The following is a 25,146-nucleotide window of genomic DNA, read 5'->3' as shown; positions in this document are numbered from 1 at the left end:
AAATTAGCCTCTCGAAGACTAAATTGATGTCAGTAGGTAAGAAATTCAACAGAATGGATTGTCAGATTGGTGATACAAAGCTAGGACAGGTCGATAATTTCAAGTATTTAGGTTGTGTGTTCTCCCAGGATGGTAATATAGTAAGTGGGATTGAATCAAGGTGTAGTAAAGCTAATGCAGTGAGCTCGCAGTTGCGATCAGCAGTATTCTGTAAGAAGGAAGTCAGCTCCCAGACGAAACTATCTTTACATCGGTCTGTTTTCAGACCAACTTTGCTTTACGGGAGCGAAAGCTGGGTGGACTCAGGATATCTTATTCATAAGTTAGAAGTAACAGATATGAAAGTAGCGAGAATGATTGCTGGTACAAACAGGTGGGAACAATGGCAGGAGGGTACTCGGAATGAGATAAAGGCTAATTTTGGAATGAACTCGATGGATGAAGCTGTACGCATAAACCGGCTTCGGTGGTGGGGTCATGTGAGGCGAATGGAGGAGGATAGGTTACCTACGAGAATAATGGATTCTGCTTTGGAGGGTAAGAGAAGTAGAGGGAGACCAAGACGACGATGGTTAGACTCGGTTTCTAACGATTTAAAGATAAGAGGTATAGAACTAAATGAGGCCACAACACTAGTTGCAAATCGAGGATTGTGGCGACGTTTAGTAAATTCTCAGAGGCTTGCAGACTGAACGCTGAAAGGCATAACAGTCTATAATGATAATGTATGTATGTAATATATTAACACAAATTTCTTAATATTCACAAACAATAGGACAATAAAAATATGTAATCAGTAGCTAACACACAATTTGACCACCTAAAACAAAAAATCAAGGACAACTTACATAAAGGCAATACTACTGTACAGCACTCAAAAATTCGCAGTTTTTGTTACATGAACAGCAGACATTGAAATTAACATGAGCCCCAAACTACTAACTGCAAGAGCACTCCCTAAAATATACAAAATAAACATACCGGTACCTACGAGGCCCATTATCAGTTTTAGGAACAGTCCCACCTACAGAACTTCAATTTATTCAAAAATTTCTAATCACTTTGCAGTTACCTCATTTTTCCATTTATTACCACGATATCACCAACATGCATTTCAACATACCGATTGCTGAATCTCAATAATAATAGCAAACTGATTAAAATCGAAAGAATTCTTTCATGACTCCTTACATTTCCTATTGACAACAACTACTTTTCTTTTACGAATACCATTTATGAACAGGATGGTCTTCGCATGGGTTCCCTTTTCCAGCATATTAGCTGGTATTTATCTTCATAAATTGTTTTTCTTACAAGTTGCTTTACATTGCGTCAACACAGGTAGGTCTAATGGCGACAATGGGGTAGGAAAGGGCTATGAGTGGGAAGGAAGCGGAAGAGTCCCAGCATTTGCCTGGTGTGAAAATGGGAAACCATGGTAAAACATCTTCAGGGCTGCCGGCAGTGGGGATTGAACCCACTATCTTCTGAATGCAAGCTCACAGCTGAGTGCCCCTAACCACAGGCAAGTCACCCTTGGAAGTATTATTTTAAGAAGTACCGGTAGTACAAGTACAACTGGGCAATCACCCCTTTTTAACACTAATCAGAAGGAAAAGAAAGTAGAGGTTTGATTCTTCGAAAAATGAGCAAAAGAATAAGGACTGATTAAGGGGGGTGAGGGTAAAAATATACTCTGCATATTGCAAGCATGATAACATTATAAGGAAGTATAAATTATGCAAATGTTACATGGAATTCCTTTCAGAGGACAGATGTGATAACTGCGATGTCCAGGAACACATCAATACGCCCCCAGAAGTACATTTACTTTTTATTACATAATAAAGAGCAGCACTCACCATTCTCCATTGCTTTAGAAGCTACTAGCATTGCTACCGGCCAGTGTAAAATGGAGTGTGAAATAATTCCCAGCAATGATAAGAATTACATACCGTCATCAACCAGCGCATAATAAAAGCACAAGTAAATACACCCTGTAAAGGAGTATACTGTCCGCACGCCAAGAAAGAAACGTCATTTAGTAACTGTAACCTAGTTTTGCACATCCAGGCCAATCTCTGTATGAGAACAGTGGCCCTTTTGGGGCCACACTCCCTTTGAGAGGATTTTTTCTATGGCCGCGGTGGATAATCTCTGTACGGCAAGAAAAAACAAAAACATAATTCTGTGCCTTTCTTAGTTCCCAAGTAGACAAGTTGGCAGTCTTGTGCACCACCCGATCACGCCGTCCATGAGAGGTCCGCCAAACCCCACGGATCAGCAAATATATACTCACCACAACACGAATACTTACCTTGTGGACTCTACAGGAACAGGCTGAAAACTGCCTGGATCTGAACTCGTGCCTCTTAAATTACAGGGAGGAAATGATAGAGGCATAACCCCCAATAAAAGAAAAGTGATCCAATAAAAGGGTTTATTAACATAAAAATGAAATTAAATGAGTCAATGAACAAAAGCTGGGGATACAAATAACAAATAATTTACATATTCTGTCCAAGGAATAACATGTGCATAGTCAATTTCCTTTCAATTCAGAAAAAATTATCTTTTACAAACACTAACAGAGATGCAAGTGACTAATCTCATGTTTTAATCCGTATTGAAATCTGTTGATATACAATAATAAAGTTTTATTATGAATCCACCTGTTCAATACATTATAATGTGGTCACATTTAAAATAACTTCATTAGTTAAAAAGTTATATATGGGACATGTTTCGCTCCCTTATAGAGCATCATCAGCCAAATCTGAATCTCGAATAATTGTTATTTACGTAAATAATGACTTAAGAACTATTAAAACATTTTTGACAAACTTAAAACTTACTCTATTAGAATATCATAAAATATAAAATCTTTGTATACATGGCTTAATTACATGTGCTTAATAGGAAGATACATTAAAATTATGGAAGAGAGAGTACTAAAATATTAAATTAAATAAAAATATATGTATCATATCCAAAATCTTAGAAAGACGTGAAAATCAATCTTAGGAGCTAAATTTGAGGATTTTCTTGGCAATGAGATCTGGTAAAAAAGTTATTTATCCCTTGTGGATAAGAGTCTATAAAGATTCAAATTTATCATCAATTTGATGATTGAACTTATAACAGGATAAATGTAGGTCTTCAAGAAATTTAAATGCTTGTTGTCATATGACCTCGGCAAATGCTGTTGAAAAGATATGTTCTTATAGATGTCAATGACTGTTCGTTGAACTAATGGATTTGATACGGATGATTGAAAGGGACGTAAATCAACGTTCGTATTGAAAGCTGCTGCTTGGTTTATCTTGTTGAATGTCCCTCCAATTGCTGTTTGTCGGTTTGGTGTTGTCCGAGGTTATGTGGTGACTGTCTGTTCTGTGTCTACTCCTTGTGTCTGTGAAAAGTAGAACAGGTGCAAAAGAACACATATAACTCAGAAAGTTGCATAATGGAGTATACAGCAATGATAGGCCTCAACAGCCACGTCCATTCAACAGACGCAGGCCACTATAACATTAGCTCCATTGAGACTCACATCCCCAGCTATCAGAAAGGCACCAAGAAGCAAAACCCCAGCCGGAAGAAAAAACAAGAAAAAAATCTAGGAAGATGATAGGTCGCCATAGTTACCGAGATCAATCAATATCTCAAACGATGAAACATGTTAACTGAAAGAAAATATTTTAAAAATAAGCCAAAAAGAAATGCAATAAAGAAAATAAGGAAGGCACAAAAATAATATTTGCGAGATGTGGAAACCAACACAAATCTCATCCATCAATGCACACAGTCACATGCACACACAACCTAGAGACCAATATGAGCAAATCCAAATAAGTATAGGGGTCAAGGTAGGATATGAGAATGCTCGCACTGCATGACAAATAAAACCAGAGGCTTGTGAGCTTGAACAAGATACACATATCACAATGTCGGATGGCCGCACAGCAACCCAGGTTCACCCCAAATACAATAGTGAAAGACACACATATAACGCATGATACATTCCATACTCATATCACCTCTCTTTTGGTGAACATGAGATGCGTATCACTAGCGTCAAAACATATCAAAATTTATAATGTCCAATAACGGACCATTTACATTGGTATTACAAGCTCAGTCAGTCGTAGACTCGAAGAGAATTAAACAGGGTCTCAAATCAAGGTCACAGGTACACACATAAATTACACAGATCGGTGTCAATCTCCACTCTCGCATATAGTAAAGATACACACGGAACAAGCAATATGTAAATTAAAACACGAGGTCTGCAGCGACCAAAAAGATAGGGGTCTGCAGAATAGAATCTCAGAACGCAAGATCACAATAACTATGACAAACCCACAAGAAAAATGTAAATAAATACCTTAAAAGTCTTGTGGAATGAAATCTGCAGATTATGTAATAATCAACATTACCCCAGCGACAGTCATTCTGCGTGTAGATGTTTGCGATACAAGTGGTAACCCGGAGCACTAATGTTCAGGTGCGCAAGATATAGTTTCAATGAATTCAGATAGGGAAGGAAACCAGTCGCAAATATCTTTTTCATTTACCTGTTATCTATGGCGATATAAAATATGTTACATTATTTTAAAAAAGAAACAGCTCTGTACCAATATCTTTGAACATACAGCCACCACGAAAATGTACAGTAAGTGTGAAAACTGAAAGTACTTTAAAGAACTATGCAAAGTATGATGTGTTAGTCTCACACATATGTACATTCAGCTGAATAACTCTATATGTAAAACAACATGTCCTGAATGATTCATCTTCGTCGAGCCAAATATTTTGTATGCAATTAATTACATATGCATGATCATCTTTGCTTTAATGTTTCTATCTCAATTCCTATTCCTTTTTTCATTTTCTTCATTCAGATAATATTTTATTAAAACATTTAATTCTTTATAAATGAACACATCTCTGCAATTTACACATACAAGAGGGAGTGACACTTTCGACTCGAGAACATGGCATGTGAAACCACTCGGAAAATTTCAGCTCTCTTCGGTACATCACGCAGTGCGTGGAGTCACTTTGATTGTTTCAGCTCTCTTCGGTACAACATGAACCAGGCTAGACTCGGCTAGCGTAAGGCGCCACTGCGAAGTAACGCACAGGAGAAGGTTCACGCACAGTTGTGATGTGTCTGTGTACATGTTTTCTAGGCTTTATTACAGATTTCCTGTGATTAAGAGTGCCGGGGGCCGATGACCTCGATGTTAGGCCCCTTTAAACAACAAGCATCTTCATCATCTAAGAGTGCCGTAGTGAGTTGAAGGTATTAATACTGAAGGGGTGGATAGGCGTAATTATCTTGTTTGTGTTCGGGTTCTCTAGGCACTTTAAAGTTTTACTGTGATTTATAAGAGTGTCGGCGGATAGTCGTAATTTATCGTTCATTAATGGATACGTATAATTGTAATTTCTGCAGCGAGTCATTTAGTGTACATAAAAACTTACTGAGGCACATCAGTACCAATCATTGTGGCAATCAAAGTGAGAGTTTTAAGTGCAACTTACGTGATTACACCACTGCAAGACATGACAATCTTAAGCGGCATACATTCAGTATGCATGAAAAGGTCTCTGCAAAATTTGAGTCAAAAATACTTTGTCCATTATGTAAATATGACTGTGCATCACGAAGCGAGATGCTTCGGCATTACTCGTCACAACATGATATAGACTTAGTTAATGAAACTGTGGAATTTTCTAGTGAGAGTGATTTCTATAACTGGAAATCTAAGGTCGAAAAAGATCATCTATGCGAGTTTGTATGCAGCAGGGCATGTTAGGTTAGAACTACAGATAACTGCTCAAAATTGTCATTTCACTGTCATCGTAATGGTGTTTATAGATCAAGAGGGCAAAACGAGCGCCACCAGAAAATATTGGGAAGTAACAAAATTGATGGATGCTGCCCAGCTAGCATGGATGTCACATGTCATCCTTCTGGCAAAGTTGAGGTTTCATTCTGCAAAACGCATGTAGGTCATCAGGCTGAGCTAGGCCGGTTAAGACTTTCAAAATCAGAAAGGGACGAAATTGCACTGAAAATAACACTGCAGATTCCTTTTGACTGCATTTTAGACTCTGTTAGGTCTTCAATTAAAAGCAGCGAATTAGAGCGCCGCGATTTAATATCAAATAAAGATCTTCACAACATAGCAAGAGATTATAACTTAAAAGCCGAGGCAGTTAGACATGCGAATGACAGCACGAGTGTGTGGACTCTTGGGTGAAAGAAATGCAAGAAATAGATTCTGTAGTCCGGTTCTACAAACCTCAGGGAGTTAGTTTGGAAGACCATCCACAGCTGCGCGAAGAAGACTTTGTCTTAAATGTAATCAATGAGGCGCAGATTGAAATGTTACGCGATTATGGAAATAATTGTATTTTCATGGACAGCAGACATGGGCTTAATTCTTACGGATTTGAACTGACAACTCTTCTTGTGTTGGACGAGTTATTTCAAGGCTTTCCTTGCTCGTTCATGTTTTCGAACAGTGGAGATCTTCTTAACAGTTGTTCTGGATACTCTCCGTGCTCCACTTCAACAAAATGTACTTATGTCTGATATGGAAGAAGTATTTCATAATGCCTGGTTGAAAGTTATGAAACTGTTCTGCTCATGGCTTGTAGATCGAGCGTGGAGGAAAAATCTTTGCAAGATTAAAGGACGTGAAAAACAAGCCGAAATCTATAAAATCATTAGAACGCTAATGCAGGAGAGAGATGAAGAGGCCTTTCGAAAGATGTTTGACGAGGCTCTACGGTTTCTGAAAGAAGACCCAGACACCTTAGAATTTTATATATATATTTTGAAAATAATTATTGGGCATCTGCTCCAAGCTGGGCGTATCGTTATCGTCAACACTCAGGTCTCAATACAAACATGCACTTGGAGAGAATGCCTGGAGTGATCAAACATATATATCTAAAGGGAAACAAGCCCAAACGATTAGATATTGCCATCCATGATTTAATGAGGTATCTAAGGGACAAACTCTATGATAGACTTATTCATCTGAATAAAGGTAAAGTGACCTCACAGCTTTCGGCCATAAGGCAACGCCACAAATCATCATTTCAGCTCGACCCTGAAGATGCAATATATGACAATAATGTGTGGATAGTGCAGTCAAAACATTCCAACGAACTCTACAAAATAAGGCGAATGAGTGAAAGCTTGTGCAAGTGCGAATTGCTTTGTACTGAGTGCGAGACATGCCTCCACGCATTCACTTGCAGCTGTCCAGATTCATCAATCAAGTTCAACATGTGTAAACACATTCATTTGATATGCAGGGTAGCAAGTAGAGAGCCTTCAAGTGCAGCTGAATCTACAGACAATACGAGGCATCCACTACAGATCGAAAACAACGTGCAATAATCTAAGAACTACAATGCCCTGGAGCAGCAAAGGCATGTGACAGTAAAGCGAAGAGGCGAGTAATGTTACTGGATAAATTCAGCCACATCCTAGATGAGGCTGAATCCGATGAAGACTTCGACATTATTGACAAACGTCTGCAAAATTTATTGCCAACCATTCAGTCCCGCAAATCTACATCTTCACTACCTCCAGTTTCACCAGCAATAAAATCGAAATTTGAATCTCAGAATGGTTTAAGCCATCCAAGAAACCTCATAAAAAGATGTCGTTATCCATCGCAAAGCCCACAGCCACAGAAGAGCAAGACATTGCAATAAAATTACTGTTACCTAAATCTGAATGGCAGGGATCAATCATGGGTCTTCTAAACACAGTAGAAGGTGATAAATAGCAATATTTATATTATAATTATTGGCAGGAGTGTACTCCAAAAATAGTTCTCAATTAGCTACTAATAGACTGGTAATTAAGTTAGTGAAGTGTGTGATTTGTGAATTTAAAAACTCAAATTCATACATAGAGTATAAACTTGAAGTATGTCATATGGAATCATTTTTCTTCAGTGAGGTTTTTCGAACTGACAACTGGGACTCAAGTCCATTCAGTTTCTGGGGTGGGGGACAGATTTTATTTGTACTATTCCTTAAGAATGAAGGAAATTTATACTTAAACGTGGCGTGCTAAGCAGCCTGCAAGCGCCACACCCACCGCAACAACTGATGGTACGCAGTGTATACTTCGTGGAATCAAAGAGAGCAGAAAAGTTCCGAGTGGTTATACACGATGCGCTCCCGAGACAAGGGTGAACTGGTATGCTTTAGAAGAAAAACATATATTGCAAGAGCAACAGTTTTATCGCTGTCAGTGAATCACCGTCCTTTGCTCTTACGAAGAAAGTTTTGGTGACCCTTAAAACAATCCTTTCGGTATGAGCTGCAATTAAGACCTTACATTTCTCTAACCTGCACACCTCACCCTTCAATTTGTATAACATCATTATTAACACTTTTAGGACACCTTGCAGAAGTCTGTCTGCTGGCTGCACCTGAGCAGTACTGGTGGATGGAGATGTTCCATTTCTTCTTCTTCTCCTCCTCTCTTCCTCTTGCGTGAACTCCCTCCTTTTCTTGATCTCAAAACGCCCTTCACGCTGCTGCCGGCAAGATTTTGTGTTGGCACAGAATTGGGTTTTAGCCTTAAAAGAAAAAAAAAAAAGAGTTCATTGAAACAAAGTTCATATTCATATTAATTATACACATTGCTCTTTGAATAATCCCATGTTCTATTACTAGGAAATGCAAAACGGGCAGGCTATAATAAAACAGCATATAAATTACAAGAATATGATGAACTGTTGTGAAATACCATTCAATTTCATACTAGATGTGAAACAGCCCCAGATGTATAATTGAAGACATGCTCGCAAAAACGGTCTAACTCTCACTTTGCTTGAAAGGAGAAAATTTAAGTTTTGCAAACTGAACAAAAAAAAAAATACTGCATTAATTTTACCTGGTGTATTGCACATCAAATCAAAGTATACATTGAGGGAAAATCTTTTCATAGCAATTTTAAGTTGTTTTATTGCAGACTAGCGATGCAGTAGCTAAATGAACTTAAGGGAAGTTGTATACTCAATGTACATGTGTTCGTTTTGTAACATACCTACCTGACTTTGTGATAAATGGAAGGGAAATACAAATAATTCTGGCAATAAATTATATAATATAGATAAGGAAAGTGTTGTTACAAACAAATAATACATAATATATCAACAAATGCAATAATGAGGTTGCCTACAGCTACTTAATCCTGTACCTTAACCTAATCATAATCAGGAATATCAAAAAGTGGATCGTCTTCTTCTTCTTGAACGGGACTACATGCATTGGAAGCAAGATTTCTGTAGTATGCATGATACAGAGGGGGTATGTAATCCAACAAGTCTAAAATATCCTTGATTTTGGCTGGAAGTACAGGCCTAGGTCTGTCGTACTTGCATGGTAGGTGTTCAATACCGAATGATGGTCTACCAGGTACTTTTTTTTCTGAGATCTACAGAATCATACTCTTCTATTGAAGAGTATGAGTACTTGAAAAGTAACCTAAATGGATCGTCTTTACTGGTTTTACAACATGTAATCTTGCTTAACAATACCTTTTGCTTTGAATCAGAGACTGTTCTTTTCGTTATCTTATCCAGTAAAGGCGAAGCAGTGATAAACATGTCACATGTCATCTTTACCACTGCAAACGGCTTCTTAACCCTAGTCTTCCTAACAAGTTCCATTCATTGATCTGGAATTTAAATTGATGATACTTGCCTCTTTTTCTTCTCTATAAGGTCAAAGTCTCTGTCACATGGCAAATACGTGTGACCTGGCACTAAATATTTATGTTCTATTATATTAAATCTTCCAGTCTGGACTAAAAACATCCAAAAGCTACCTAAAGAAAAGTTCTTGTTTTGACCAAAAACAAGAATCAGAATATACTATCAGGTGGTTAACATTATCAGGAACGGAAGTCATAACATAATGCCGAAGGCATGAGATTATATCATCGGCCCCCCTTCCCGCTACATCCTCAGGCCACAAACATTGTTGCAGCGTTATTTGCAACATTGAGAATACCAAAATTCAAAGTCCAAAGCTGACGTTTATAAAATATTATCCCTACACTCAAGTGGGGAGTGAGGAGACATTGCTGCATGTCAAAAGCAATCACATGAACAGTCCGGTATAAGTCCAGGATCCGCCGGCACGGGCTCCGCGGCTGCTGCTCGTGCGTCTATATGACGTCATGTATGACGTGTTTAGCGAGTTGATGTTTGCAAACATGGCGGATAATTCGAAGGAACGTGTAGCAGCCGCTAAATGTATGAATTAATGGTCTGGTATCTTTAGCTGTTTGAGACTGCGTAACACAATTCACAGCCACTAGATTGGGCTAAAAATTGACTAGTTGGATAGTGAAATAGATATTAACGGCGCGATATGATGGGGCTGACTTGATTTCGCGAAAACTTTACGAATATTAAGTACGTCCGGCATGTAGGAAAAGCACTGATCTGGTTTGGTTAAGTCCGGCTAGTGGCAAAACCATTGGTCTAGAGACAAGCAAAAGGGGGTCGGTGGGCATAAGCCCCCATGTTAGGGCCGCGAAGCGGCCAACAGCCCCTAGCATCCTTTACGAAAGCAATTGTGATTCACCGAAAAACACTTTTATTTGCTAGTTGCTTACGTCGCACTGACACAGATAAGTGGGAATGGGAAGGAAGTGGCCGTGGCCTTAATTAAGGTACAGCCCCAGCATTTGCCTGGTGTGAAAATGGGAAACCACGGAAAACCATCTTCAGGGCTGCCGACAGCGTTACTAATTTAGCGCGGTGATCCACCGAAAACCACTGGTAGTGACACGTTAGGTTAGGTTTGGTTAGGTGCGACAGCATTACTAATTTAGCGCGGTGATCCACCGAAATCCACTGATAGTGACAGGTTAGGTTATGATCCACCGAAAACCACTGATAGTGACAGGTTAGTTTGTGATCCACCGAAAAGCACTGGTAGTGACACATAAGGTTAGGTTTGGTTAGGTACGACAGCATTAATAATTTAGCGGGGTGATCCACTGAAAACCAAAGCTAGTGACAGGTTAGGTTAGGTGCGACAGCATTACTAATTTAGCGGGGTGATCCACCGAAAACCACTGATAGTGTCAGGTTAGGTTGTGATCCACCGAAAACCAAAGCTAGTGACAGGTTAGGTTAGGTGCGAGAGCATTACTAATTTAGCGGGGTGATCCACCGAAAACCACTGGTAGTGTCAGGTTAGGTTGTGATCCACCGAAAAACACTGATAGTGACAGGTTAGGTTGTGATCCACCGAAAACCACTGGTAGTGACACGTTAGGTTAGGTTCGGTTAGGTGCGACAGCATTGCTAATTGAGCGACTGTTGTTGGAAGTACACTTTTGGTGATGACATCACGAATAGGAAAGCAACACTATACACACGAGTATATTGCAACCACTGAGACAGGATATGAATTTATGGGTACTCACCAAAAGTTGGCACAGGAGTAGACAGAAGATGGACTTCTTGTGTTTGCGTAGATGTACTCCCTCTTAAAATAATAATTACTAGTATGGATGCAGCACTGAACGGGAGTTTTAATTGTTTTGGCTAGTTCTACTTCGTCTTAAAACAATCGTCACGACTATCACAGAACTGAACACACGACTCGACTGTTTATCTCTAGTTATACTTCCTCTTAAAACTATAATCACGACTATGACAGAGCTGGACATACAACTCTATTGTTTTCGTCTAGTTGCAGGCCTACTTCCTCTTAAGATAGCAATCAAGACTATAACATAGCTGGACACACGACTGGTTTGTTTTCGTCTACTTGTACTCCCTCTTCAAACAATAATCACACTATTGGTAATGAAACTCGTGATTTGAGTTTGATGTATTTTTGTTCCTCATAAAAGTTAAGTTGGCGACAGTTCAGAGAGAAACGACAGTCATCTTTTGGCGTAAATATTAATTACATTGCAATGCCATCTCTATTACTGGTAATGTACTATATGTATCTATATATACATCGTTTACGCTTCAAATTATCAAGTAACATGTTAGCTGAGTGGATAACCTGATGGATCGCTGGTTCAAAACGGCCTGTTGCCAGGAATTTATAACAGGTAAGTAAAATTAGATTAGTATGCGAATATATAAGTGAAATAACTACGTATAAAATAAGTTAAATGGATGCCGGTGAAATACAGGCGGGGGCTGAAAGAAAGTGAAGGGAGAGAAAATACAAGGTGAAAGTTCTTCAGTATCTTTTAAGTTCTCCCCACCTGAAACCCCTCTTACCCAGGAGGTCCCGTAAGTATGTCGTCATAGCTGTGCCGGCGAATTCTGGCCTTGTTCCAACAGTCCTGTCTTCCTTAGCTAGTTGTGAGTCTACTTTTAACTGCTCATAGGCCGACTCTGATTTTCATTTATGCAGCTCTAACTTACATTCCAGATCTTTTTTTTTTTTTTTTTTTTTTTTCAGAGGATCATTCTCTGTTGAAACTTGAATGTTTAAATTGTCACATATTTTACATGTATCACTACGAGGTGCTTGGAACGACAAATTATATTTATAGAAAATCTTTCTGTAAATGGCAAGGCTAACTGGTGTCCTATTTTCCTGGGTGCACTTGTCCATATAAAGGTTATACAAAACACTAATATTGAGTTCTCCACTTAAGTACTTCATGTTAGGATTCTTCTTCTGAGAATAATGACTCGACCGCGTGGGGAAACTGTCAATGTGCTCCCTTACGCAGTTTATATCTGCCTCTTCTGTTTTGTTGGGACGGTTTCCATGCTGACCCCTCTGATCCAACTAAAATAGAATCAAACCATGTTCTCTTACAACCTTGTTTTATTATCTTGAAGCACAACCTAACTTACGTAGAGAACTGCACGTGAAAAGTGATTAGAATCACAGTGATTGCTTACCTTGAAGGTGCCTGAAGTTTTCTTCTCTTGAATTATTCGAGAAAGTCGTCCAGTACTCAATCCAAATATAGACAATAGGGCCTTTTTACGGATTACAACCTCTGTTGCATCTACCATAACCCTGAAAACACATGAACATTGTCTTCTACTGCTACGAGAATCGTTCACATATCTTCGTTTCACTGAGCAAATCTGTACACACCCAGAAATTTACGCATTCTGTAAGTAATGGTCACCGAAATTCCAGAAATTGAGAAAAAGTCTTCCACGACAATCTTCTGTCACCTTTTCAAAACGCTTACGCGAACAGCGGCAGTTTGCACCAATACTCTTCTCCTCTATTACAACACCTTTGTAATTAACATATTCCTCACCACTATTCCTTTTCTTTTTCTGAATTTCCCGACACCATTTTGCAGGATTACTTTTCCTTTTACGATAATTTCCGCACATTTCGTCAGCTCGCTCAGCAAATTCACTCTCTGTGTCCACCATGTTTGTTGTTTACAAGCAGTAGCCAGGGACACCAACATTGATACAATGAACATTCTGGAGTAGGTATATATTCGTATATAACCAGGGACATTGTATTCTCAGTAATGAATTTTTTAATGATAAGTTACATTAAAATTCTTATGTAATGTTCATAATGTTACCCGCTCTCGGCAAATTCGTTGTTTCAATCATTGGTTCACCACCACACTACACCACAATGTTAGTGCTAAGCCTGCAATGTTGCGTACACTTATTTAATTTCTGCTCTATAGGGGTTAGCCCATTTTTGCATTCTGACAAAGGCCCTCAGGTTAAACACTCAAATTTTCACATACTGTATTCCTCTAAATGATCCCTCCTGATATTAGCATATGTAGGAATAGGTACTATTCATGTTGCTCAATAGATAGCAGCACCTAACTCACTTTTTTTAATTTTGAGGGTTAGACCGTTTTTGCGAGCATGTCTTCAATTATACTATTAATTTTTGTGGTTCATGGTGTGGGTTACTGCTGTCACCTCCTACTTCAAGAACCACAGGTAACAGCTGAGTGGCCTATAACCTGGTCCTCAGACTCAAGATACCCTAACATTTTCAGAGTCATGGCCTGCTTTGCACTCAGGTGGCTACGACCCATCAAGGGAGAGGTCCTCTCTAGGACTAGAGATGGGACAGATTAAACGCAACAGCTATTTTGAAACTGTTTCGGTATTGAAACCGTTTCGAAATGTAGCTGTTTCACAAAACACCCTGTTACAACCACTGCTTCCGAAACTTCTGTTGCTACCTCGCTAATCGAACTATTCGTCGCTCGCTCTGCGTGACCCGGCACCGTTTCGGAATGTAGCTGTTTCACAAAACACTCTGTTACGACCACTGAATCTGAAACTGTTCTGTTCTCTGTTGCTACTTCGCTAATGGGTATAACTAATGGCCGGTCTGCATGCCCAACGAGATCGTCAGTGCCATCTGGCAGAACACCAATGAAACAGATGCACAAGCCCGGCGCCGAGAGCGATTTAAAAGGCTCACAATCCTTAAACCGCGAATTTTAAATACTCGAAGTTAATACGATTTAATTGACGCCTGAGCGTAGTAAAGAACAAAAAGGAAACAATCCACTGGCAATTATATACGCTTAATCGTTACCTTTGTTCTAGTATTAACGAATTCTGTATCGAAATGCAATAATAGAGAGAAATAATATTCTGTTACCTGATCATGTGGGAAATCGCCATATAGTTCAAAATTTGCTGAAATTGCAAATTCATGATATTGACTTCCCGCGAATTCTGTATGCAACACGTGCAGGTGTACGCTTCTGTAATTTTGTGTTATACAGAGTGAAAATCAGGATATGGCTGACTTGTGAGTGCAGTGTAAATTTTAAGTGTGTTTTATTTTGGTTCATTAACTTATTCGTGAACGCATTTTGTTTAGCACTAATAAATTATAGTATTTGAAAATGAATGTGGGGGTGAAGAGGAATAAAACCAGCCCATTATGGTCATTTTTTACAGAGGTAAGGGACAGTGACCATGTGGCACAATGTGATATCTGTAGCCAGAAGCTGTCGTATAAATCATCAATAACAAACTTAAAAACACATCTAAGGAGAAAACACCCTACAGTGATAATATCGAAATCAGGTGAAAATTTTTACAGTGAAATAGTCAATGTGGATAATCCTCAAGTTTCTGCTCCCATTTCAAGAAAAAGTACTGCTTCAGGGCCACCTTCTCACTTACCTGACAATTCAGAAAATCAAAGCAATCCTCAGCAACCTCCTGTGTCTTCTTTCCTATCCCATAATCAAAATCTTCACATTACTTCAACTTCAGTACCCACTTCAAGTGTCAACTCTTCTTCAGGGCTTAATACTACAGCAACAAACACCAGCAGTTCATCCCACCAGTCACATATATCAAGTTTTTTGACAAAGAAAATCAGTCATTCTGTTCAGAAAAGGCTCAATCACCATTTAATGAAGCTGTTTGTGCTGGATTTTCAACCTTTCTCTATAGTGGAAGACCGCGGGTTTAGGGAATTTGTGAAGGCATTAAATTCTTCATATGAACTCCCCAACAGGAAACTCCTATCTTCTAGTTACCTACCAGCAGCGTATGAGCAATGTTTCAATGCTGTCTCACAACAGCTGTTATCTACTGAAAGTGTCTGCCTTACTACAGATTGTTGGACTTCTAAAAATAATGATTCTTACATAGCTGTCACTGCCCACTACTTGGATGAAAACTTCAAGTTTATTACAACATTACTGGACTGTACACCAGTAGATGGGCCACATACTAGCAGTAATTTGGCTACACATGTAAGAAACATAACAGATAAATTTAATTTATCTGAGAAAGTTCAATTGGTTGTCACAGATAATGCAAGTAACATAAAAAATGCTGTGAAGAATGACCTAGGCTGGAAGCATTTTGGTTGTTATGCACATACCCTGAACCTGGTTGTTCAGGAAGCTTTAGATAAAGTACAACCACTACAAGAAAAGGTCAAATGTATTGTTGCCTTCTTCAAAAGAAGTACAACTGCAACAAGAAAGCTATTGGACTACCAGAAAGCTCACAGTGATGTTATCCCTAAAAAATTAATTCAGAGTGTACCAACTAGGTGGAACTCAACATTTTATATGCTGAGTCGCTTTGTAGAGCTCAAAGATGCAATAAAGGTAACAACAGCATTGACCAGCAACAACTTACCTGTACTCTCTGAAGAAGAATGGGAAATTTGTAAAGATCTCTGCACAGTGCTGAAACCATTTGAAGAAATCACAAAGCAGCTTAGTGGAGAAAAGTATATCACAGGTAGCGATGCTATTCCACTGACATGTGTTTTATCATCAGTTTGCAAGTCTATGCTGAGACAAAAAATCTGTGCCCCCGTGAAGTCGGTACTGGATATTTTAAACCAGGAAATTGCCACAAGATACCATAATATTGAGCATTCTGGAACTCTAGCTCTGTGTACATTCTTGGATCCCAGATACAGGAAGCCTGGATTTGTAGATACAACTGCTGCAGAAGCAGCAAAGAAACATGCACTAGAACTGGCTACAAAAGTATTCAGACAAGAAAAACAGCCAGAAACACAGCCATCTACACCACAAGAAGCAATTTCCAACTGTGGCTCGTCAGTCTGGGAGGAGTTTGACAGAATGATTGCCAACACTCAACCACAAGGTAAGGAAAAGGTTCAATAAACTAATGTGATGGTTATTAATTTACATTTCAAGAAAATTATTTTAAATATTTTTATTCCAGGAACAGGCACATCTGGGGCTATAGTAGAAGTACAACGGTTCCTGCAGGAGGCATACTATCCCAGGACTGCGGATCCTTTGTTGTGGTGGCAAAAACACAGTCATAATTATCCACTGCTGTCAAAAGTTGTGCGAGAGAGATTTGGCATGGTTGCATCATCAGTTCCTTGCGAACGTATATTCTCGAAGGCTGGAGCGTTTGTCAATGAGAAACGCACTAGACTAAGTCCACAACATGTGCGGCAGTTATTGTTCCTCAATGCCAATTATAGCCAGTGGACTGCATCATAGCTTCTGGGTATCATGTTACAGTATTAAAGGCAGTGTAACTGGAGTATGTAAGATAGTGAAGACAGTGAAATACAGTGCAATTACTAAGCCTGTGATTTTAATTTGTATATAAAATATTACATGTAATGTTGCTGTAAGTTCATGTACATTCTTGGCATGCTTGTGTATATTTGTAAATATCTCCTCAGATTATCAACTTACAATTTAAGTTACTTATGTTCCACTCTAGTGAGGTTATCAATATTGTTTTTACATTAATTCAGTTTATTGTGTCTGTCAGATAAATCTATGTAGATCATTTAACAAGGATATCTTCTGTTCATACATACAGTTTTCTGGTAATTAGTTTTCTATTATTTAATTTTAATTTGTACATAAAATATTAGCTGCAATATTGCTGTAAGATAATGTAACCTTGCTCTTAAATTATGTACATCCTTAGCATGCTTGTAAATATTTGTAAATATCTCCCCAGATCGACTTACAATTTAAGTTACTTAAATTTCACTCTAGTGAGGCTATGTGAATATTGTTTTAATGTTAATTCAGTTTATTGTGTCTACCTGTTAAATCTATGTTGATCATTTAACAAGGATAGCTTCTATTCATACAATGAATCATATCAACTTAAGACAAGTACTCCAGTGTTCTGGTAATTAGTTTTATATTATTTAATCTTAATTTGAACATAAAATATTAGATGTAATGTTGCTTACTCTTTAAAAAAATCTCATGTAGGCCTAACCTATATTCTCAGCATGCTCATATATATTTACAGTTATCTCTACAGATTATACAAGCAGAATTTAAGATGGTTTAAATCTGTTACATATCTCCCCTTCTAGTGAGGCATTGTTAACATCATAGTTTTTTCTTTAATTCAGTTTATTGTGTGTCTGTCATTTAAGTCTGTGTACATCATTAAACTAGGATATCTTCTATTCATACACTGTATGTTCCCCAATTTTCTGATAATTAGTTTTCTATTATGAATGCTTATATTACTTTTGTAGGCATAATCCACCAATGTATCTAAATTTCGTCCTGTTATTAGTACTGGTACTCTTAATTCACTGAGCTCAATTTGTAAAGGCACACCCCAAAATTTTGTATACAGTTCTTCTGTACAAGTCTATGGCCTTTTGGTATTAATGGATATAATAAATGTTAGTAGCATTGGGAAAAGTTATTCTGTATAAACTGTAAAAACACAACCATGCTAATAACAAGTCATTGGACACAGGCACAGTCCCGGTTACTCAGGTTCCCCTTGACAATATTATAACTTACGACCGGAAATTTTCTAATAGCCGTTTGGAAAGGTATTTGTTTATGAGCAGTATTAGCTTGTCTTTATACTGGTATCAAGGAGAAAAAGCCAAATTATAGTGTAAAAATCACCAGTATAATCTAACCTCAATGTTTACTTAATTGTGTAAAAGCATTAACGAGAGCATTTAAACAATATATTAAAAAGTAATCATGTTTAATTATTAGTTGTAGCTCTTGAAGCATCACTTCACTGGCAAAAACAGTTTACTTTAATTTATTTTTATGTTAATTCCTTCTGTACAGCAGATTTTAAGTCGCTATTAGAATAGCAGTGTGCAACAACACTGTAGTAATCGTGCCATAACACTAGTATTTGAAAGAAGCAAAACTGCTATTCGAAACAGTTATTTTGAAACTGTTTCGAGCTCGAAACAGGAACAGTTGAAACTGTTTCACACAAATAGCAGTTTAGCCCACCTCTATCTAGGACTAGAAGTAAGGTAGCATCCTGCTTCACAGAGTGGTATTAAATAGAAATGGCATATGGCTTTTAGCGCCGGGAGTGCCCGGGGACAACTTTAGCTCGCCAGGTGCAGGTCTTTTGATTTGACGCCCATAGACGACCCATGCGTCGTGATGAGGATGAAATGATGATGAAGACGACACATACACCCATCCCCAGTGCCAACTGAATTAACCAATGATGGTTAAAATTCCTGACCCTGTTGGGAATCGAACCCAGGACCCCTGTGACCAGAGGCCAGCACGCTAACCATTTAGCCATTGAGTCGGACACAGAGTGGTGGTGGTGGTGATTATTTTACGAGGAAGTACAAGTGGGCAACCATCCACTATATAACACTAATCAGAGAGAAAAAATGGAAGGGGTCCGACACTTCAAAAAATGAAGGTATCAGCCAAAGGAAGACAAGGGCCACGAAGGACATAAACGTGAAAAATGTCCTAAGCCTCCATACATAATGCCGTTGGGGTCAGAAAAGAACAAGACTTGATCAAGGGAGGTTGGATAGGATAGATGAAAGTGAGGAGCCTGGCACAAGTAAGTGGAAGCAATTCCAGGACTCAGCTAAGGGCCCCTTGGTCAAAAACCCATGCTCCAAAGTTCAGAGCCCCTGGGACCCCTTTTAGTCACCTCTTATGACAGGCAGGGGATACCGGGTTTGCTATTCTACCACCCCCAACAACAGGGGAAGTAGACCAAGCTTGGAACACTTCAAGCAAGCCTCGGACCTATGGAAGTAATGCAGTCCAGGAAACAGGCGTACGATATAGAAAGAGAATGGGTGGCACACAGTGATGCGGTAGTAAAAGCAGCAAGGGAATGCCTAGGAACAACCCTCTGTAAAGATAGTAAAAAGCAAAATCTTGTCGGAATGACAAAGTGAGGGCAGATTTCAGCGTTCAGTTACCATGGGCCAAGTACGCAGTGTATCTGCACTCTTACCTGTCTTCAGAGAAAAGAATCGCCGACATGTTTCTGCTGCAAGTAATGTTTACTCCTCATTATGAGTAGTGAAATGTTAAGTTTGGTGCATTCATTATATAATATTAATAATAATAATAATAATAATAATGAATTGAAAGATATCATACTTTAATGTGCAAAATATTCATGTTCAAATTATGTGCATGTTATTCTAGTGTAACTTAAAAGAATTATGAATTGTAATTTAATCTTATGACCATTGACTGCAATGAAATACTAAATTATTTATTATTAATAATAATATTATTATTGCTTAACTCACAGAGGCTTGCAGACTGAATGCTGAAGGGCATAACCATCTGTAGCTCTGTATGTATGTATGTATGGGTATGTAATAGTCATTTTGTCTTCAAGCAGTAAAGGGAAGTTAAAAGTTTTATACACAAGAACTATTTATCATAATAAAGCGTGAATGAAAATCCACAGCCTGTTTCCAGTCATCCAACTGGGTCAGGAATGGAATGAATGAAGCCCCCATCTAGCGATGAGGATAGGAATTGTGCCAGCTGGCTAAGCCTGTCGCACTCGTCTGGGGCAGAGATTAATGAATGACAGATGAAATGAAATTATATTGGAGCGTGTTGCTGGAATGAAAGATGACAGGGAAAACTGGAATACCTGGAGAAAAACCTGTCCCGGCTCTGCTTTGAGAGCGTTGAGAGGCCGGAGCGTTGCCGCCTGAGCCACGTAGGCTCTCATAAAGCTGAAAATTACAGGCCAGTCAGTTTGACATGCACTGAATGTAAGGTTTGGGAAAGAATTATTTCTGATTATTTTAGACATGTTTGCAAAATTAATAACTGGTTTGATAGAAGACAGTTTGGGTTTAGGAAAGGTTATTCCCCTGAAGCTCAACTTCTAGGATTCCAACAAAATATAGTAGATATCCTGGATTCAGGAGGTGAAATGGACTGTATCGCGATTAACCTATGTAAGGCAGTTGATAGGGTAGACCATGGAAGACTACTGGCAAAACTGAGTGCAACTGGACTAGAAAAAAAAAAGTGACTGAATGGGTGGCTATATTTCTAGAACATAGAACTCAGAGTACTAGAGTAGACAAAGCTTTATCTGACCCTGTAATAATTAACAGAGGAATTCCTCAAGGCAGTATTATTGGACCTTTATGTTTTCTTACATATATATATATATATGTATATATATCAATGACATGTGTAAAGAAATGGAGTCAGGGATAAGGCTTTCTGCAGACGACGTTATTCTGTACAGAGTAATAAACAGTGGCATATGCTGAGATTAAGACATGGGCTACCACTAGACTTAGGTTACCTCTTTTCGATGGTTGGTTTAGTGAACGTCAAGCCTTCAGCGTTTTGAGCTGCAGCCAGTAGTCAATGAAGAAGCCTGCTGCTTTACAGGCTATTGCACCGGACTCTGCTACTGCCATTGCTCAACCCCTGATCAGTGGAGATGGTAACCTCAGGTTTAGGAAATGAGAGTCCGGCTTTGTGGCTAAACGGATGGAACTCTTGCCTTTGGTCTGATGGCCCCAGTTCAATTTCCAGAATCAACCCCCTCATACTGTTAATTCCCCTGGCTTGGGGACTGGGTATTTATGATGTCTTCGCCATTCATTTTATCCCCATTAGGTCAACACAAAGCCTGTATAGTAGCCATGCCCTATTATTTTTTGTTCTATTTTGCTTTACGTCGCACCGACACAGATAAGTCTTATGGCGATGATGGGATGGGAAAGGCCTAGGAAAGAGAAGGAAGCGGCTGTGGCCTTAATTAAGGTACAGCCCCAGCATTTGCCTGGTGTGAAAATGGGAAACCACAGAAAACCATCTTCAGGGCTGCCGACAGTGGGGTTCGAACCCACTATCTCCCGGATGCGAGCTCACAGCTGCACGCTCCTAACCACACGGCCAACTCTCCCGGTCCCATTATATTTGTATTATTATTATTTTACAGCAGTCGTACCCATCGTTCACTGGTTAAATTAGCTTCCTCGGGAGATCAGTGGTGGTGTCCGACCCATGATCATGGGTTCGTTTCCAACCAACAAAAGAATAATAATAATAATAATAATAATAATAATAATAATAATAATGTTATTTGTTTTACGTTCCACTAACTACTCTTTTACGGTTTTTGGAGACGCCGAGGTGCCGGAATTTCGTCCTGCAGGAGTTCTTTAACGTGCCAGTAAATCTACTGACACGAGGCTGACATATTTGAGCACCTTCAAATACCACCGGACTGAGCCAGGACCGAACCTGCCAAGTTGGGTTCAGAAGGCCAGCGCCTTTACCGTCTGAGCCACTCAGCCCGGCAATCCAACAAAAGAAAGAAAACGCTAAACCTGAAAGGTGGCATTTCATTTTAACAGATCTACCAATGAAAATAAAACGATATTGCTCATGTAACACCAGCCCTGCAGTCTCTTCCTACAAGTAGTAAACGGGAATGAGGAATTCCCACACTCTCTTACCTGTATCATTCAGAAGTATGAGGTGAGGAAGTATATACAATGAGCAACTCATGGTTGATAGGTAGCAGTGGCGAACAGACAGACCGAAGCCTAGCACACCTATCCTCCGCTGGTCCTCGCTCCTATCCAATATCCAGCAGCAAGCTGCGTGTGGCGAGTCGAGGGGAAAGGGGCGAGAGTCTGGGCTGCAATATCAGTCTCCAATGCCTTGCTCTCAGAAATATGCGTGACGTTTCTTTCTCACTGCTTTCAAGTTTTGTAAATGGAACAATGTTTCAGATGCTTAGACTACAATGTGCTTTAGACTTCCATCATTCTCAATGGAGATTTGGGCTTCACTGATAGCCTTGGTAGCCCTCTGTATATGCCACTGGTAATAAATAAGTTACAAGCTTGTGAGCAACTGCAAAATAACCTATATAATGTTGTGAGATGGACCGTAGGCAACGGTATGATGATAAACAGGGTTAAAAGTCAGGTTGTGAGTTTCACAAATAGGAAAAGTCCTCTCTGTTTTAATTATTGCATTGATGGTGTCAAAGTTCCTTTGGGGGATCATTGTAGGTACCTAAGTCTCTGGTAAGACACCTACTACAGTATGGATGCAGCGTATGGGACCCTTAACAGGATTACTTGATTCAAGAGCTGGAAAAAATTCAAAGCAAAGCAGCTCGATTTCTTCTGGGTGATTTCCGACAAAAGAGTAGCTTGACAAAAATGTTTCAAAGTTTGGGCTGGGAAAACTTGGGAGAAAGGAGACGAGCTGCTGGACTAAGTGGTATGTTCTGAGCTGTCAGCAGAGAGATGACATTAGTAGACGAATAAGTTTGTGTCTTTAACAGTAGGGAAGATCACAAAATGAAGATAAAGCTGGAATGCAAGAGTTATTTATAAGAAGAGGAGGTAGGGATTGGAATAACTTACGAAGGGAGATGTTCAATAAATTTCCAATGTTTTTGCAATCATTTAAGAAAAGGCTAGGAAAACAACAAATAGGGAATCTGCCACTTGGGCGACTGCCCTAAATAAAGTTCAATAGTGATTGATTGATGACTTACCCCTCACTATAGAGCCAAGGATTCCTAAAATCTGTGGATTGGAAGTGATCTCAACATATCATGTAGCCTATGTGGTATTGAAGTAGATAGATCCTTCTTTCTTGTAAATGTTATCAAAATCACCCACTGATCACACCTACAACAACAAAAAAAACAACAAAATAAAATCTAACGTATGCCTGCAACTATTGCGCCATTGTCAACTTTCAATTTATCTAATTCATCCAAGATAAGAAGATAAGAATACTTGTTGACAACTGAATGTTAAACCTAATGTGATATTTTACAATATTGGAATATACTTACACTGTTTTGTCTCGAGCAAAGCAGAAGAATTATGATTCCAGGTGACATACTTTAAGTTTATACTGTATACTGTATGTATGAATTTTAGTTTGTAAATTCACAAATCACACACTTCACTAATTTAATTACCAGTCTATTAGTAGGTAATTGAGAATTATTTTTGTTGTATACTCCTGCCAATAATTATAATATAAATATTGCTACTTATCACCTTCTACTGTGTTTAGAAGACCCATGATTGATCACTGTGGTTCAGATTTAGGTAAGAGTAATTTTATTGCAATGTCTTGCTCTTCTGTGGCTGTGGGCTTTGCGATGGATAACGACATCTTTTTATGAGGTTTCTTGGTTGGCATAAATCTTCTCTGAGGTTCAAATTTTGATTTTTTTGCTGGTGAAACTGGAGGTAGCGAAGATGCAGATTTGCGGGCCTGAATGGTTGGCAATAAATTTTGCAGACGTTTGTCAATAATGTCGAAGTCTTCATCGGATTCAGCCTCATCTAGGATGTGCCTGAATTTATCCATTAACATTTCTCGCCTCTTCGCTTTACTGTCACATGCCTTTGCTGCTCCAGGGCATTGTAGTTCTTGGATTATTGCACGTTGTTTTTGATCTGTAGTGGATGCCTCGTGGATGATTAAATTATTGTCTGTAGATTCAGCTGGACTCGAAGTCTCTCTACTTGCTACTCTGCATATCAAATGAATGTGTTTACACATGTTGAACTTGATTGATGAATCTGGACAGCTGCAAGTGAATGCGTGGAGGCATGTCTCGCACTCGGTACAAAGCAATTCGCACTTGCACAAGCTTTCACTCATTCGCCTTATTTCATAGAGTTCGTTGGAATGTTTTGACTGCACTATCCACACATTATTGTCATATATTGCATCTTCAGGGTCGAGCTGAAATGACGCTTTGTGGCGTTGCCTTATGGCGGAAAGCTTTGAGGTCACTTTACCTTTATTCAGATGAGTTTGTCCCTTAGATACCTCATTAGAGCATGGATGGCAATATCTAATCGTTTGGGCTTGTTTCCCTTTAGATATATATGTTTGATCACTCCAGGCATTCTCTCCAAGTGCATGTTTGTATTGAGACCTGAGTGTTGACGATAACGATACGCCCAGCTTGGAGCAGATGCCCAATAATTATTTTCAAAATATATATATAAAATTCTAAGGTGTCTGGGTCTTCTTTCAGAAACCGTAGAGCCTCGTCAAACATCTTTCGAAAGGCCTCTTCATCTCTCTCCTGCATTAGCGTTCTAATGATTTTATAGATTTCGGCTTGTTTTTCACGTCCTTTAATCTTGCAAAGATTTTTCCTCCACGCTCGATCTACATGCCATGAGCAGAACAATCGATGTTGAGGTGGTTTCATAACTTTCAACCAGGCATTATGAAATACTTCTGCCATATCAGACATAAGTACATTTGGTTGAAGTGGAGCACGGAGAGTATCCAGAACAACTGTTAAGAAGATCTCCATAATCGGAAGATCTCCTCTGTTCGAAAACATGAACGAGCAAGGA

General features: G+C 39.0%; 1 long non-coding RNA gene across 1 annotated transcript; it reads right to left on the bottom strand.

Annotated features, from left to right (window-relative positions):
* Positions 1 to 683: 683 nt before the first annotated feature.
* On the bottom strand, positions 684 to 23,735 carry LOC137496937 (uncharacterized). Its single transcript, XR_011017533.1, has 3 exons — positions 23,610 to 23,735; positions 23,304 to 23,439; positions 684 to 8,621 (listed from the first exon to the last, which is right to left on the bottom strand). It is a non-coding gene; the product is annotated as an uncharacterized lncRNA (long non-coding RNA).
* Positions 23,736 to 25,146: the final 1,411 nt, after the last annotated feature.

Source organism: Anabrus simplex, chromosome 1, assembly GCF_040414725.1.
Source record: "Anabrus simplex isolate iqAnaSimp1 chromosome 1, ASM4041472v1, whole genome shotgun sequence".
Taxonomy (NCBI): domain Eukaryota; kingdom Metazoa; phylum Arthropoda; class Insecta; order Orthoptera; family Tettigoniidae; genus Anabrus; species Anabrus simplex.
This window is presented reverse-complemented; position numbering and strand designations above follow the sequence as displayed.